At 35.1% G+C, this 16,370-nt stretch overlaps 1 non-coding gene across 1 annotated transcript; it reads left to right on the forward strand.

Moving 5' to 3' along the window:
* Window positions 1-2,228: 2,228 nt before the first annotated feature.
* Window positions 2,229-2,300, forward strand: TRNAT-AGU (transfer RNA threonine (anticodon AGU)). Its single transcript has one exon. It is a non-coding gene; the product is annotated as a tRNA-Thr (tRNA).
* The last annotated feature ends 14,070 nt before the right edge of the window (window positions 2,301-16,370 follow it).

A 16,370-nucleotide genomic window follows, 5' to 3' on the forward strand; every position in this document is an offset into this window, starting at 1 on the left:
GTTTCACTGGAAATATAATGGCTAATACCCACGAATCTGTGAGTAAATTCAAAATTAATATATTTTATACGATTTTGAATACCATGTGCGTTTAAATTGAAATATTTGAACAAAAAAATTAAGAGTGGTAATTCCTTTTTGGCCAGGAAATAAAAATGAAAATCTCTTCAAAAACAGCACATAAAAAGACATATATGTAATTGAAATTTACCATGCAATGAAAGAGATAACTAGAGAAAATATAAATTAAAAAGCTCAGTATTCTTAATAATTTTTTATTTTTATCTGAGCGATTGAATTTAAAAATTTTGATTTTACTTGTTAGTGTTGCAACTGGAGAATAATCATTTTCAAAACCAAATTTGCTGTTAAAAATTAAATTACGCAGATGACAATGTTGCAAAAAAGCCTAAAATATCTTGTACTACTAGCAAATGAAAATTACTTGCATGTCGAATTAGGTATTTAAACGAAATATCACAAATATAAGTAACATATGTTTATCCAAGTATAATTTTATTACTTGATTACTTACTCAAGTATAATTACTTATTTTATTACTTATAATTATTTATTTCATTGCTAATTTTATTACTTACTCAAATATAATTTTATTACTCCCCTCTTCCAAATTTCCAGCGCTACGCAAAGAAAGTAAATATTAAAAATTCCTGAAGGAGTCATTTTTGAATTCGTAAGTGAGCGTCAAACACCTTAAAGCCGACCCAGCATGTTATTAGGATTAAATCGAAATTCAGCAGAAGATCAGTTGCTGCAACATTGACAAATATTCATCAAAAAAAGAAATGGACATTCCACAACTATGAAATTTGAGTCAATGAAAGTTTGAGAAATGGACATTCCACAAATACCCAACACTGCTTTATCCTATGTTATTTTGTATTAGAGTTTCGTTTTTATAACTATGCTCGTCAACTTTCGAAAAATAGAAAATTGCTGCTCTACTGGGATAGGTTTTTAACCAGATGCCCATTTCACTGAACCTTCGGTTCACCGGGGAACACTGCTTTTATCCAATGAAGCAACGTTTCTGTCACCAAATGCTTTTCTCCGTGCAGCATTACAAGTTATCCCATGTCACATCCAGAGTCGTAGCTAGGGTTTTCAGCGCCCAGGGTCAACTGAAGATTTCGCTCCCCCTACTGCTTGCCAAGGATGGAAAACATTTAATTCTAAAATGTCGTAACATCAGTTTGGCGCCCCTTGGATTCTGCGCCCGGGGACAGATGCCCTCCTCTAGCTACGCCCCTGGTCACATCTAAGCACTTGGAGCCTGCCTTGATAAATGGACAATAGAAATCAACATTGACAAATTTCAGCCATTCTTTTCACGAAAAGAATGGAAACCTTTGTACTAACATTACCTTGGGCTAAGCGAGTTACCTCTCTCTCGAGCCCGTCCTCGATATCAGCTTTCCTGAATCCCCATGTTAATTTGTTATTTACTCACTTTACATATTATTATATTTTATACATTTTAAACATATACATTTTATTATTTATACACATTATGAAAAACTGGGGTACGTAAAGCAAAACTCTACCCCCTAATTTCTCTAATGAGTGTTTTCTCTACGAGCTATTAGTAACTCATTTGAAAAACAATATTGTGTCCTGTGCTCCGCTATGTCTGCCCTGTTTTGCCGTGCTAGCAGAAAAACTTCACAAACTGCTCAGAATTGTACACTAAGGTAGATTACAAATAGTCCTTTATACATTAGAAATAACAAAATTCCCGTTTAACGTATTATGGTGTTATTATGCACCCATTACCTTCATCTGACGCACAGTTTTCATTTGAACTTACGAAAAGCAAGCAATAATACCATGCTCAATTGCAACTATGACTGCAATTTATTTACCAAACTAAACCTCTTTGCGGACATTTTTAACAACTAAGCTGTGATCGCAGTATCTCTAATACGTTTACCTGCATATTTTTTATGCCTTTGCTTGTGAATATCTCTTATTATTTTCCTATGTATTTTTTGGACCTTGTATTTATTATATCTGTATTTGTAGGGTGTATTTATTGCTTTGAACTTAACTTGTCATGAACATTACATGGGTTGATGAACATTAGAAACTTCGGTACTTTTCCGTTTTGCCGGCGCAGGCGATAAAATTGCCAATAATGGTACAACTGATGCCAAACGGAATATCCTCGCTGGTAACCTTATAAGGTATTTCTTCCACTTCCCTAGCGTGCCTTCGTGGTGTAACGGTAGCACGCTGGGCCAGTATTCCAGAGGTCCGTGGTTCGATTCCCGGCGAAGGCGGTTGCATATTTTTCATCTTTTCTGCTTCCAATTAACCTAATGACTCTACAAGTGGCGCCCGAACTAAAAGGGTTGTGGATGATGATTCTCCGCACCCAGGATTTGGCGACTGGGTCCCCTGAAACCCTAGTCGCCCTTTAAAAAAGGGAGTATATAAGGCATTTCTCCCACTTCCCTAGCGTGGCTTCGTGGTGTACTGGTAGCACGCTGGGCTGGTATTTCAGAGGTCCGTGGTTCGATTCCCGGCCAAGGCGGTTGCATATTTTTCACCTTTCTGCTTTTAATTAACCTAATGACTCTACAACCTTTTACGCCTCATTTTCAAAACAAGTAGCAGCCATTTCTTATTAGATTGATTGTTTCTTCCAATGCTGGCATACGATTATGTAGATTTTTACGAGATTGTTCAATTTTATATTTTAAGGCCATTCGCGGTAATTAAGTCAATTAGGATGCAATCACACCGCTCATCCGAAAGCAAAAATATAGAAAAGTCAAGGGTTAAACTCATCAATTCTAATGAGAATGAAGTAGCGATGCAAAGCACTGCGATTTTACATAATTTCTGAGGAAACTATTCTTACGAACTGAAATAATTCTTGCATTTAAACTTGTATTCCAAATTAAGATTTAACTTGAGACTAATATAGATAATTACTGAGAGAATTAGATTTTTGTAGCGTAGTCTTGGAGTCACGTGATACACGTGACTCCAAGACTACGCTACAAAATCACACGTGATCAGCGTAGAGCCGCTTTACAGAGTTTTAAACGATATTAAAATGTTTATGTTTTAACGATATTAAAATGTTTTAAACGATATTAAAATAAAAGATTCCTAGAACATTCCATTTGTTAAAAATTTTTATGTGTATACTGTATGTTGTCTCCAATAAAGTCTGCTTGGTGAGATTTGCGCCGGCGAAACGGAAAAGTACCGAAATTTCGTATGTTTTTGAAATTTCTGTGGAAGTTCTTTGAGCTCTTATTTACCGTGTAAAAGCTATTATAGTTATTCGTTCCATCCTCACAAGCTCAGGGCTTAATTTCTAAAATTAAAAGTGCTGAAGCCCTTCGGTAGACTGTCAGGAAAGACGAATAAAAATAAATAAATAAATAAAATAACTGCAAAAATTTCTTAAATTAAAATTCAATAAAAAGTAGAAGTAAACAAAAAAATTAGAAATTAATGATAAATAGTTAAATAAAATACTGGACCTCGCCTTATTTGGGTTACCGGCTGGAATTACAATTTCATTCGATAAAGATATTGCGGAGTCGAGTTTAGGCTAAATGTCGGTTCTGAATACACAGTATAATGTATTATTTCAAGAAAGAAGTGATAAAAACAAAAATCATTTTTTCTGCAGCACACCAATAAATAAATAAATAAAATAGCAAGCGTTACTAACAAGAACAAGAGTAAACAGAATGCTAGATACAGTGTGAGGGTATGGAAGGGAGACGTGTGGGCGGGAAAGCAAAGATAGGAACGTCCAGCACTTTTCCTATTATTAATTCCAACTGTTACGCAGAATGTAACAGAGATTTAAAAAATAAATACTCTCGAATCCGATGATTGATTTGTAAGCTGACAGCAAAACTATGGTTCTAGTTAAGCTAGTCTATGGTAAACTTCGGAAAATAAATAACTATTTCCATCGCCATATTTGGTTACATTGCTCCTAGAGGTACAAGAGACACCCCTTTATAGGAGCTTTAGATTAGGGGATTGTAGCATATGATAGAAGTTTCGATCTACTTTCACGGCAGTCGTTACCATGGTTACATGGCACACCAGAAAGAGGAAATTAATGTTCTTGAAGTGCCTATTCTAAACTGACTGACTAAAGCTTTCGATTTTTTGAGCTGTTTATCACAGCATTTCATTATTGTACATCTGTTCTGTAACTTAGATTCCATTTAGAAGCATAAACAATAGTGCTTCTTCGACGTCTATTGTAAAATTTAGAATAACTGAAACCGCATCAGGGAATACGATTCCACGACCAGGAATCACTTCTGGAACGAAAAATTTACTCATTCTCAAATAAGTTGTCATAAATTTATTGCACTCTCTGCAAAATAAAGTTTTGGCAAATGAATGGGGGGGGGGGTTCTTTTTTAAAAATCATGATTTCCGTCCAAGGATTTATTTCTCCAGGAAAGAGAGATATCCATTTAGAAGTCGATTTTTAATATTTATTTATATTTAAGACTTACTTATTACTACTAAAATTTTACAAGCATAAACGAATTTTCTTCTGAAGTTATGGTTCAGTTTCATTAAAAAAGTGCCAGAACCCTTTTTATTTAGGGTTTCAGTCCACTCCGACTGGAATTATTATTTATCTCAAAAACTGAGAAATACCGGATCCGAGATCAGGCGCGATTTAAGCTCTACGTTAGCTCGTTTAGTCCCCATACAGGCCCGTTCCTGGGATGGCCAGCAACCACATGCAGGGGTTTTTCTGCGTGTGTGTGCGCCCATATATAATTATAATTTAATAATATATTTTGGCCCTTGACAAAAAAGTTTCTTTTGGATAAGAAAAGTCACTGGATAATATATTTGTCTTTGCACAAGTAACTTCCACTTTATAGGATACCGACGGAATTTGGCGCCACGAAATTTCGCTACTTGCCGTGCGTGCGGAGCATTCGCTGCATATTCTGTAGGAGCGGGTCATCCCCTCATATTTTCACCTTACTCCACACTTACTAATGTTACGAACAATTGTTAATATTTAAACAACTCTGCTAATAAATTTGTTTCCTTATTTTTGCATTAGTAATATTTGAAAAATTCCAAGTTTTTCTAACAATTTCGATGGAGGTTTGATTCCGAGAAACCATGCTTGTACTTTATTCAAAAGAAATTAATAAGTTTAAATAGTAAATTGTATCACTATGATAATAAATAAAGATGCAGTGGATATTGGCACATAGTAAAGGTTACAATCATTTCATAACGACAGACAGACAGACAAAGTAGACAAATGTCTTGTTTTGCACCCGCTAAGTCTTTCTGCACCGATAGGCGAAAAATCAAGCATAGGTGCGAAGGAAAGGTATATAGAAACAGGGTCAATTTCGTATTTGAGGAGAGTAAAAAGGAACTTCGTACATTTTGTACGAGTTCAAAAGGTCAGAAAGAAAAGATGGGACAAAATAAAATTTAAAATAAATGGCCCAAAAATAATAGAGGGGGGGGAGGGCCTATAGAAAGAAAAGGAAAAGAAGTAGAAAATATCCTAAAATACAATTTGTCCATGAGTGTAGTTAAAATTCATTTGCAAAAATTCCTGTCTTTAAGAAACAAACTTTAACTAAGTTAAAAAAAAAAAAAAAAAAAAAAAAAAAAAAAATTCCTATACGGTAATGTGTATGCCCTTATCTTGAGACCTAACTAAAAAAGACATATATCATCACAGAGATGTACATAATATTTTAACTAAAGTAACATTAACTATTACCGTTCCCTAAAAATTCATGTATATTTCAGAAAAACAGTAATTGACAAAATCATAAATCTATACACAGTGTGAGAGCATTTCAGCAAAAATAAATTATACAGTTTATTTTTCTTAAATATTAGTTAAATATAAAATTAATTTATTAATTTAACCGTTGTAATTTATTATAGTACAAGTTTAACAAATTCCGTCACACTGTATTTATATTTGCTCATAATTCTAAGTTTGAGACCTGAAAAAAAAGTCGGGGATCTTAGTTACAAAAATCACAATCTATACTCATCGATGGTCAAGAGATCCCCATTTTTCCCTCTCAAGAAATTCCTAAGCAGGAAAAGGGGGCCCTCCGAAGGGTGTGAATTGCTGATAAGAACGGACTACTGATAAGGAATGTGTAAGGCTCCTCTAAAGTCTCATTTAAGTCTGAGGTATATGGAAATAATTGTGCAAGATTCTGAAGAAACACTTTCTTTTAAATGTGTGAAATATTTCATAACATATACGGAAGAAGAAAGTACAGCATTCTGTGTTTTGGATGCTTTTCATCAAATGTAATATAAATACGAACTAGAAACCATAATAAAAAGTCCTTCCTCTTCAATCAGATCACCTTTGTGTTGCATTGTATTTGTAATACTTCTAAAAATACAATTTTTACCTAAATTAAAAAACAGTTATTCCATAAAAGGTAATAACTTTGAACGTATATAGAATGAATTTTGTAATTTGAGTTATGTTACAAAATAATTCATAGTTTATATATTTTATACTAATAATTTAGATAAAACCTGTCCAATTTAAGAATGTGTGTTAACCACATTCTTAAATTGTAAAAGGACGACTTAACCACGTGTAATTCATTTCAAATCATAAAAGAAAGCTTATTTTTTATTTTACACAGCAACAGCATTTTCATACAGTCAAGTTTTTTTAACTGCTAGTTATTATACATAATACTTAATTTTAAACCCATTCTTATTAGAAAGCATAACTAAGAAACTTCTTTTTAAAGCACCACAGTGATTGCAAAGAATGTCGTTAAATTTACAAAAGTATTGAAGATATATTGAACATCATTATAACAAGAAAGTACTGTACAAAATATGTAAATTGCATAACTTCTTTTTTAGTATTTGCATAGTTTCCTCCAAATGAACCTTAATGGGAAGTTATCTTGAGAAAATTTAAAAGTATTAAAATGGCCTCTATTTAAGATGTAACTGCATTTATAATTATTTTGTAATTGCGAATAGATTATATTATTGCAATTAGATTATGCACTTACAACATAATTGCATAAAGTAATGAAATTAAGAGTTCACAGATACAATGTAATATAATTACAATGCAATTACCTAAATTGTAATTATAATCACTTATTTAATTCCACAATATTATTACAATCACAATGTAATTTAAATTGGGTACTATATTTGCATACCCTCCACTCAAAAGGAGGTACTGATAAGCCTGGAAGTTATTATCAACAAAAAGCCTGTTCAGGACAGTTTGATGACAATTTCCACCGGACGAAAAGTACGTTCTTAAGCCCAGGCAAATCGTGACAATAAAAATCATTTAGTCTTATGATTCACTATATTTTAAACCCTAAATTTGAATTCTGCACCAAATTATTTACCTATATTTTAACATACTTTATGAATTATTAGAAGCGATATGGCAAATAACTTCTAAAAATAACTGTAAAATATTTGTATCCATTAATTGATTCAGATACACACTTTTATTATTTAAGTATATCAAAATAACAGTTTCATGTTCCTGAAATACAAAAATTATGGAAAAAGTTAAAGTAATATTCTTAGAAGCATATGATATTAGTCACCAGATGCAAAATTATAGTTAATTTTTTGCCCTAAATACAATTTTATTACACAGTAGTCAAATGTGTAACTTAATAACGTTATATAAAAAATTAATGATAATAAGTTTATCAGAAATGAATTAATTCTGCAAATAAACTTTCTGCACTTGAAAATTTTCTACACCTGAGGGGAGGGAGAGATCTAGTAAAATTAGATTTATTATAACTTCAGTTGGACCAAACACCTTCTCTCTATATATATGCATCACTAAAGAAATAAATAAAATTATCATGCTTAAAAAACAGATATACCATACCATTTTTTTCCCCTTGTTACCCTTTACATTGAGAAATAACAAACACTGAAAAATACTATCCTTGAAATTTTGTTTAAATGAAGAAACACACACCATCTTTTTATTTAAGCATTACACTTCAAAAACAGATACACATACCAATTTATTTTCACTAGCCTTTATACTGATAACATGCCATATAAAAATGAAAAGAATTATCCTTGAAATTTAGATAAAATGAAGTAACACAATGGGAAAATTTATGCACACGGACATCTTTTTTCTATTGCATGTTGTCTGACATGATCCACAAGTGCCTAAAAATGTACCCAAAGAAACGCATTTCAATATTAACAAAAAATTGTTTACAGATTAAAATTCATTCATTTCATACCAGTATTATAAAGATCATGCATGAAACAAATCTGCTTTCCCATACTTTTAAGTAAAACTTTTATACTTGAAAATAGACTATATTTCTATATATTAGAAACAAGAAAATACTAATTTGAATGTTCTGCATTCATTTCTAAATCTTTACTCCATTGCCAAATTGTATAATACTGTGATTATAAATAAACTTGCACAATCCTTGCAATTATTGAAGTCAGATTATATATATTTTGTCTCACACTATTCAATTTATTCTATTGACTTCAGATGTCAATGTCAAAATTCTGGAAGTTATTTTAACCAAGAAACAGTAGTGGGCACCGTGCATAAACAACTCATCTAACGTTTTAACAATAGTGATTATAAAATAAAGAAAAAAATTATATATCATTCCAACGATATTGCAACTATAGTATAATATTACATATATCTTTAGCAAACATTCAGATTTTACCTTGACTTTCCAAATTATTATTTATTTTTTAATAAATTTCAATATGCTAATGATTTTCATGTTACATTAGTATAAATTCCACAATTAGCACAGGAAAACAAAATCCGCGCTTCATATTAGAAGAGAAATTTTTTTCCACATTCAAAACATCTACATTGGCGATGTTTGGCGACGGGTACATTAACCCTAGACTAATTTAATTATAGCTATTATTACAGAAATTAGCAGATACTCAGGTTATTGTACACAAGAATTTCACTTTACTTGCACATTATAAACATCAGAGAAGATATAAACTCTAAATGAAGGCGTAATTAACATTATACTTACTAAGCAAAGTTCAGCGCCTGGACCAGGTTTCCAATTGTCTCTTCGGCAATTATTTACCCATATTTTTCTTCTTTCTTCATTTTTAGGAAATTTTACCAATGTATGAGCTTTCTGTGAATGATTTGAACAATTAATAGCTGTACATCCGCCCATTTTACACACACACACACACACACACACACACACACACACACACACACAAAAAAAAAAAAAAAAAAAAAAATGTTGCACTGTAACTACACAGCCGTCATTAAATCTCCCACTTGGGAGCGCGAATGCCTGATGATTCAGCCTTAGACTTAGACTTAGACTCTATAATTGACCGAGCTATTGCGAAGAGCAATGTTGCCGGTTCCAAAATTAAAGCCCAAGGGCACTTGACATAAATAAATCCGGACGTGGAGAAAATCTCAGATGAGAAAACGGAGATAAGGGGAAGAAGAGAAGTACCAAAAGGAGCAAGACAATCCAATCGGACAAGTTCGCAAAAGGTGACGAGCGATCATAGCTTTCAAGGAGGACCCAAGACAATGGAAATCAATGACAACAATACGAGAAGATACACTACAGCAATAGTTCCAATGACAAATTCAAATATAATTAAACAACATCAATAAGTAGTGCTAAATACAACACAATACAAAACAACTATACAACACAATTTAAATACAATTATTCAACGAAGCAACAGAAGAACTTCAATCAAAATCAGATGCATTGGAAGTGTAAATAGCTAACAATTGAGGATCTAAGTGAAAAAGTTGTCGTCTCCTCCCATGAAGGTGTGGGCTGCAAGTGGTCTGACGCTTCTATCTTCGAAGAGAATTTCATAATTAAAAACTTGGGAGTAATTAACAAAGTCACATTGCATAGCTTTGTTGAAGAATTTTTCATTAGATCTTCTGATGTAATCTGGAATCGTCTCAAGTTTTAAGTCTCTGTGTAAAAGTTTATTGCGGATAAGATAGTGAGAATCAGTAATAATGCGCAGAAATTTGTTTTGCACGACTTGTAATTGATGCAGTTGAGTTTGAGTGACCGTGTTCCAAGCAGGAGCAGCATAACAAAGTATCGGTCGAATGCAAGTGGTATATATATGTTTTTTGGTACGCAAGCTAAGATTTGAATGTTTTCCAATGACCGGGAGAAATCTGCATATTATGCCCATGGCTTTGCTCTTGACACTATTAATGTGATTAGACCATGTGAGCCTTTGGTTCAAAATAATTCCTAAGTATTTGGCCTTTGTGACCAGAGGAACGGCTTCCTGAAAAAGGTAGAGGTCTTTAAAAGCAATGTTTTTCTTAGTTTTGCTAAGAATTAAAAGTTGTGACTTGCTAGCATTGATTTTTACTCGCCAATTTGTGCACCAGTCTTCTACGGCATAGAGGTAATTTTGCATTTTGTCTATTGCATGATTAGCTTGAATGGATTTAATTGCAATCGCCGTATCGTCGGCATAACATGCTAGCAGAGAGTAATTGTCCAAACCAGGGTGAGGAAAATCTGATATGTAGAAAAGATATAGTACTGGACCGAGAATACTTCCTTGTGGGACGCTGGATCTTATAGGTCTTGAATTGGATTTTTCATTTCCTTGAGCGACGAAGAAAGTGCGGTTTTGCAAAAAGGAGAAGATCAGAAGAATGAGCTCTCTAGGAAATCCCAAGTTGACAAGCTTGAAGACGAGCCCCTCATGCCAGACGCGGTCAAAGGCTTTTGCCACGTCCAGCATAAGGAGCGCAACACTTTGCTTGTTATGGAATGCAGATCCCACAAATTCTACAATTCTTACTAGTTCTCGAGTAGTACTGAGGTTTTTTCTGAATCCGTACTGATCATTAGGTAGCAGGTGAAGAAAAGGTTCCAATCTAGTGAGAATAAGTCTTTCATAAATTTTACCAAGGCTGGATAACAAACTGATAGGACGATAGCCATCAGGCTTGGTCACATCTTTACCCGGTTTGGGAAGAAGAAAGATCTTGGCTTGCTTCCAAGAATCAGGGAAATAGTTGAGAGCAAGACAAGCGTTGAGAAACTAGCGAATTCACTGATAATTTTTCTAGGTAAGTTACGAAGCATTTTATTTGTAATTTGATCACTTCCAGGAGCTTTTTTGATGTTGAGATATTTAATAATATTAGTAATTTCCATAGGAGAAGTAAGCCTTGGGATGTTATGAGCCGAAGAAGAATGAAGCCAGGAATACACATAGTTTTCGAGAACATCTTTAAAGGTCTTATTCATAGGCTCCATATTAGGAGTAAACTGATTTTCCAGGTATTCAGCGAAAATATCGACTTTATCTTTAAGTGAGTAGGCAATTTTAGTATCCGTATGAATAGGTCTATTATTAATACTACTTCTTTTAAGATTTTGAAGATACTTCCACAGAGAACCATCATTAATATTAAGTTTAGATATAAAATCTTCTCTTGTTTCCTTTTTAAAATCAGTGATAAGTTTCTTTAAAAATATTGATTTCTCTTTTAAGGTCAGGGTCCCAGTTACGGTGCCAAAGCTTCAGCAATCGGTTTCTTTCTTTGATAATGTCTCTGATACTGCGAGGAAGTCGAATATTATTGTTAGTTAATTGAATGGTAACTGTAGCATCTCTGAAAGCTTTCAGTATACTGTCAGTGAAGATATGAATGGCAAGATCGATATCCTGTTTGGTAGAAAGTGAAGTGAAAATAGGAGGATGTTTGATTAAGATATTGTGAAAAGTAATCCAGTCAGTATTATTTCTGGTAATAGGAGGGTCTTCTTTAGAAACACCAAGAGAAGCAATGACAGGTACAGTCGGTCACAAAAGTATTCGAACACCGGTACCCTATCAGAAAATGACAAGATGGCGTTTTTTTCTCTTTCTCTCTGTGTGTCGTGTTATTCCATCCTAGGTTTTCTTCTCCCCCCCATCTTGGAAAAAACTGGAAAAATTGGTTACGATCTCTTTTTGAATGGGGAGATGCCATTTTGAGAAAAAGCTGACGACCCTATCTTGGAGAATGAACATGACCACTCTACACACCCTTTTACTCTCTCTCTCTCTCTCTTTGAATTGGGAAGCCATTTTGGGAAAAAGCAGACGACCCTATCTTGGAGAATGGAAATGAACGCCTCTCCCTCTCTCTTTGAAATGGGAAGCCATTTTGGGACCCTCTATTCTTGGGGAGGGAGAAAAACTGAAGTCTGCATTTCGCTGTCTCCGAATACGGAAAGCCCTTTTGGGAAAAGCGGACCCTCTTCTTTTGATCTTGGAGAACTGGAAATGAACGCTCTACACGATCTCTCTTTGAATTCAGAAGGTATTTTGGGACCTTCTAATGTTGGAAAACTGAAATGAACGCTCTACACCTTCTCTCTCTCTCTTTCTCTGAAATGGGTAGCCATTTGAAAACTCCCTAACTTTGGAAAAAAACAGAAATGAACGCTCTACACCATCTCTCTTTGAAAATGGGGGGGTGTCATTTTGAGACCTCCCTCCCCTAAACTTGGAAAAAAAAACTGAAATGAACGCTCTACACTTTCTCTCTTTGGACATGGGTAGCCCTTTGGGGACCCTCTCTTCTTGGTAGAAAAAAAAACAGAACTGAAGTGAAGGCTCTACACAATCTCTCTTGGAATGGGATCCATATTTCGGGAAACGTGGATCACCTCATGCTGGAAAACTGAAGTGAACCACCAAGATTGGACTCTATATAATATTTTTTTTAAATTGACATCATGACCCTCCACCCATTTGTTATTAAAAAATTGTTTTTTTTTTGTTTTGGTTTTTATCTCATTTCCGATGTGATTTCAGAAATGCAATTCCATAACAGTTCAATTTCATTCGAGGTTAAATGATCTAAACAGTCTTTGACCCACCCATCCGTATGATTATTTTCTTCTCCTTCCTGTTGCACCAAATTTTGTAAGTCCATATAATCATTCCATACGGAAAGGGCTGGATCCTCACAAGGCTGTCTTGAAACACTTGGAGTCTCTTTGGGATGAGTGGAGGGATCTAGGATGTCTGGACCCGGCTGCGATTCTACCTCCATGATTTCTGGACCCGTTGGAACTTGTTTACCCGGCTGAAATTCTACCTCCATGATTTCTGGACCCGTTGGAACTTGTGAACCCGGCTGTGATTCTGCCTCCATGATTTCTGGACCTGTTGGAACTTGTGGACCCGGCTGACATTCTACCTCTACGATGTCGGGACTTTTTGAAGCTTGTGGACCCGTCTGACATTCTACCTCTACGATGTCGGGAGAGGTTGGAGAAGAAGAAGAAGAAGAAGAGGATACTGGAAGAGGTTCTGTCTGTGAGGAGTCCGAAAGAGGTTGCCTGTTTGAACAAGTCGGGGAAGAAGAAGAAGAAGAAGAAGAAGCTTCTGGATTCTGAAGCGGATCTTGCACGCCAGGTAGGTTCCGGTAAGTCGACCGTTTTTTAAGAGGTAATTTTTTTTCTTCCTCCTCATCTTCAATTGCGATGACTTCAATTTCATTCCGTTGCCGGGTCGATTTTGTTTCGGGAAATAACGGTTTGGTCCAGCTCCTCTTATCATCTAAGGAAGGGATGGGTAAAGGTGGCGGAGGGTTTTCTTCTTCTTTTTCTTGAAACATCACCGGCGATTGGAAAGAAATCTCCTCTTTCAATTGTTTCCAAAGCGAGTACGAGCACCGATCAACGAGAAAGAGACTCTTCTGGGTCGTGACGATGAGATATTGCGTTTTCGGGGGAACGACATAGTTTTGAAAAGGTCTTAGAATATATTTCTTATATTTCATCCTGTCGCTGACTTTAAAACTTCTTTCCTTCAGATTGGGGGACGATGATTCGTAATAGGCGAGAGGAGCGGCTGTGGTTTGAACAATATGAACTTCGTCCTCAGCCGTCGTTCTCACTCCAAACGTAAAATATCGTTTCGTGAGAAAAATATTCTTCCACCGAAAACTCGTGCGCGGATCTGTATATCGCCGGTCTGTTTGAATGGGCCGTCTCAAAGCTCGATCCATCCGATTCCAAGAGAAGGGAGATTCCTCTTTCGTTTGTTGCGATTCGAATAAATTTCTGTATATATTCTGAACGAGCAGGTTGGAGGATTCGACATCTTGGTTGAAAGAAACGATCGCTTGATGAGGTGGTAAATGCGGAATAAATGTCGCACAATGACACGCCAAAAAAATTTTCAAGTTGGAGATTTGCTTTAGCGTCTTCAAATCCTCCCCGTTCAAAATCCGTTGAGTTGGAAAAACGTCTAATAGCGACATGGCTCCCAATGGAAAAGAAATGATCTCGCCCAGTACTCTCGTCTTTTTATATATCTATATAGACACACACAGACACACATAGAGGCTCTATGACGTCCGTTTTATTTGTTTTTTTTTTGTTTCTCTCTCTCTTCTTTCCAAGAAATCTTATCTCCATGACCTCATTTTCTTTTCTTAAAAAGATGAATGTGTGTGGGAATGAGGAAGTGAAAGTAATAATTTAATAAACAAAAAATTATCCAACCATGACCTTCTTTTTTTTTTTAAAAGTCAACCTTTCCAATCCAAGGACGTCCAGAGATAGAGGAAGCAGGGAGAGAGGAGGAGGAGGGAAGGGAAGGTCACACTCTCTTTCTCTCTATAAATAAAAGGGGAGAGCCCCAAAGTCGTATTTTTGTCCAAGTGGATCATGAGGAGGCATCCCCAGCTCACTACGTGTATTCCTTTCAAATATAAATATGTTGATCTTTCCTTTTATATCATCCAAGGAGTCGTTTACCTGAAAGCCTCCGATTTTTCAAAATGTGCGGGTTATTATACCGTGGGGAGTTATCAAAAGATGCGGGACGAATTTTTATCCGACGAAAACGTGTTGATGGCTCGTGACATTCCACCTTTGGATGCACAAATTTTGTTAATGAAACGAGCCAAATCACCCTCCGAGAGACTGTGCAAGACGAACAAGAAAGGAAAAAGAGTCCTCTCTTTTTCATCACTCAATTCGGGATCCATCATCTCCCCAAAATCATCCAGAGACATCAAGCCTTCGTTGAAAAGTATCAGAAAGAGGACGATGGTGATGATGATGATGATGATGATGATGATGCGATATGGTCTCCAGTTGCTTAAAGAAGGGGAAACGTTCTCCGCTTTCCCTATACCATAGACTGGAGAGTTGAATCAGGAGACCAAAAAAATGGGTCTTGGAAGGAATGAGTGCATTTCAAAATACATTCGATTCCTTCCGAGACCCATTTTTTTGGGCCACTCTCTCCTCCAATATTGGGAAAGAGAGAGAAAAGAAATTTATCATCTCCTGTCCACCCAAAAAGAAACTATGTATTTTTGTTTTTCTGGATGCGGCCGAATTTGTAGAGGAATCGTCCAGAAACCGGCCCTCAAGCCCATTTTCAGACTATTTCTATACATATTCGGTCATCAAGATGGTCCGGGGACGACTTTGTTTGGACATCATCTCTATATAGATGGTGAAATTTGTATAGCCATTTCTAAAGAATCTCAGAGAAAACTAAAAGCGAGATTGCAAAAAAAAGAAATAGCCTCCAGTGAACACAATTCCAACGACAGTTGATAGGAAAAGTGAAGAGTTGAAAGTGAAAGTCGAAAAACGAAATGGGATCGGCTAGGAAAAATTTCTCAGAGCTCAGAAAAAAATTCTGAGATGTAAAAAAAAAAAAAAAAAAAAAAAAAAAAAAAAAAACTTTTTGTTAATTTTTATCATGTCTTCTAGACATGATAAAAATTAACTCACCCCCCTTTTGTCTGGGAATGTTGTCTCCCACTTTCTAAAAATAGACCATGACTCATCCTTTTAAATTCCAAGAAAAGACTGGGTTCTGGTCTATTTTTAGAAACGGTGAGACAAAATACCCAGACAAAAGGGGGATGAGTTAATTTTTATCATGTCTAGAAGACATAATAAAAGTTAACAAAAAGTATTTATAATATATATTATATAATATATATTATATAATATATATATTATATAATATATATTATATAATATATATATTATATAATATATATATTATATATTTTTTCTTTTTTTTTTTTCTGACTCAGAATTTTTTCTCGGCTCTCAGAAATTTTTCCCAGGCGATCCCATTTTGCTTTTTGACTTTCACTTTCAATTCTTCTCTTTTCTATAAAAGTATTCCACGTTTTTGTTCAGAATAATACGGGCTGTTGAAAAGGCAATATGTCTGGTCATCAAGATGGTCCGGGGACGACTTTGTTTGGACTCCGCCCCACCTCCAAGCCCATTTTAAGTATATTTCTATACAAATTCGGTATA

This window comes from Stegodyphus dumicola, chromosome 1, assembly GCF_044657685.1.
Source record: "Stegodyphus dumicola isolate Sdum_Otavi_A_Nest chromosome 1, ASM4465768v1".
In the NCBI taxonomy this organism is placed as follows: domain Eukaryota; kingdom Metazoa; phylum Arthropoda; class Arachnida; order Araneae; family Eresidae; genus Stegodyphus; species Stegodyphus dumicola.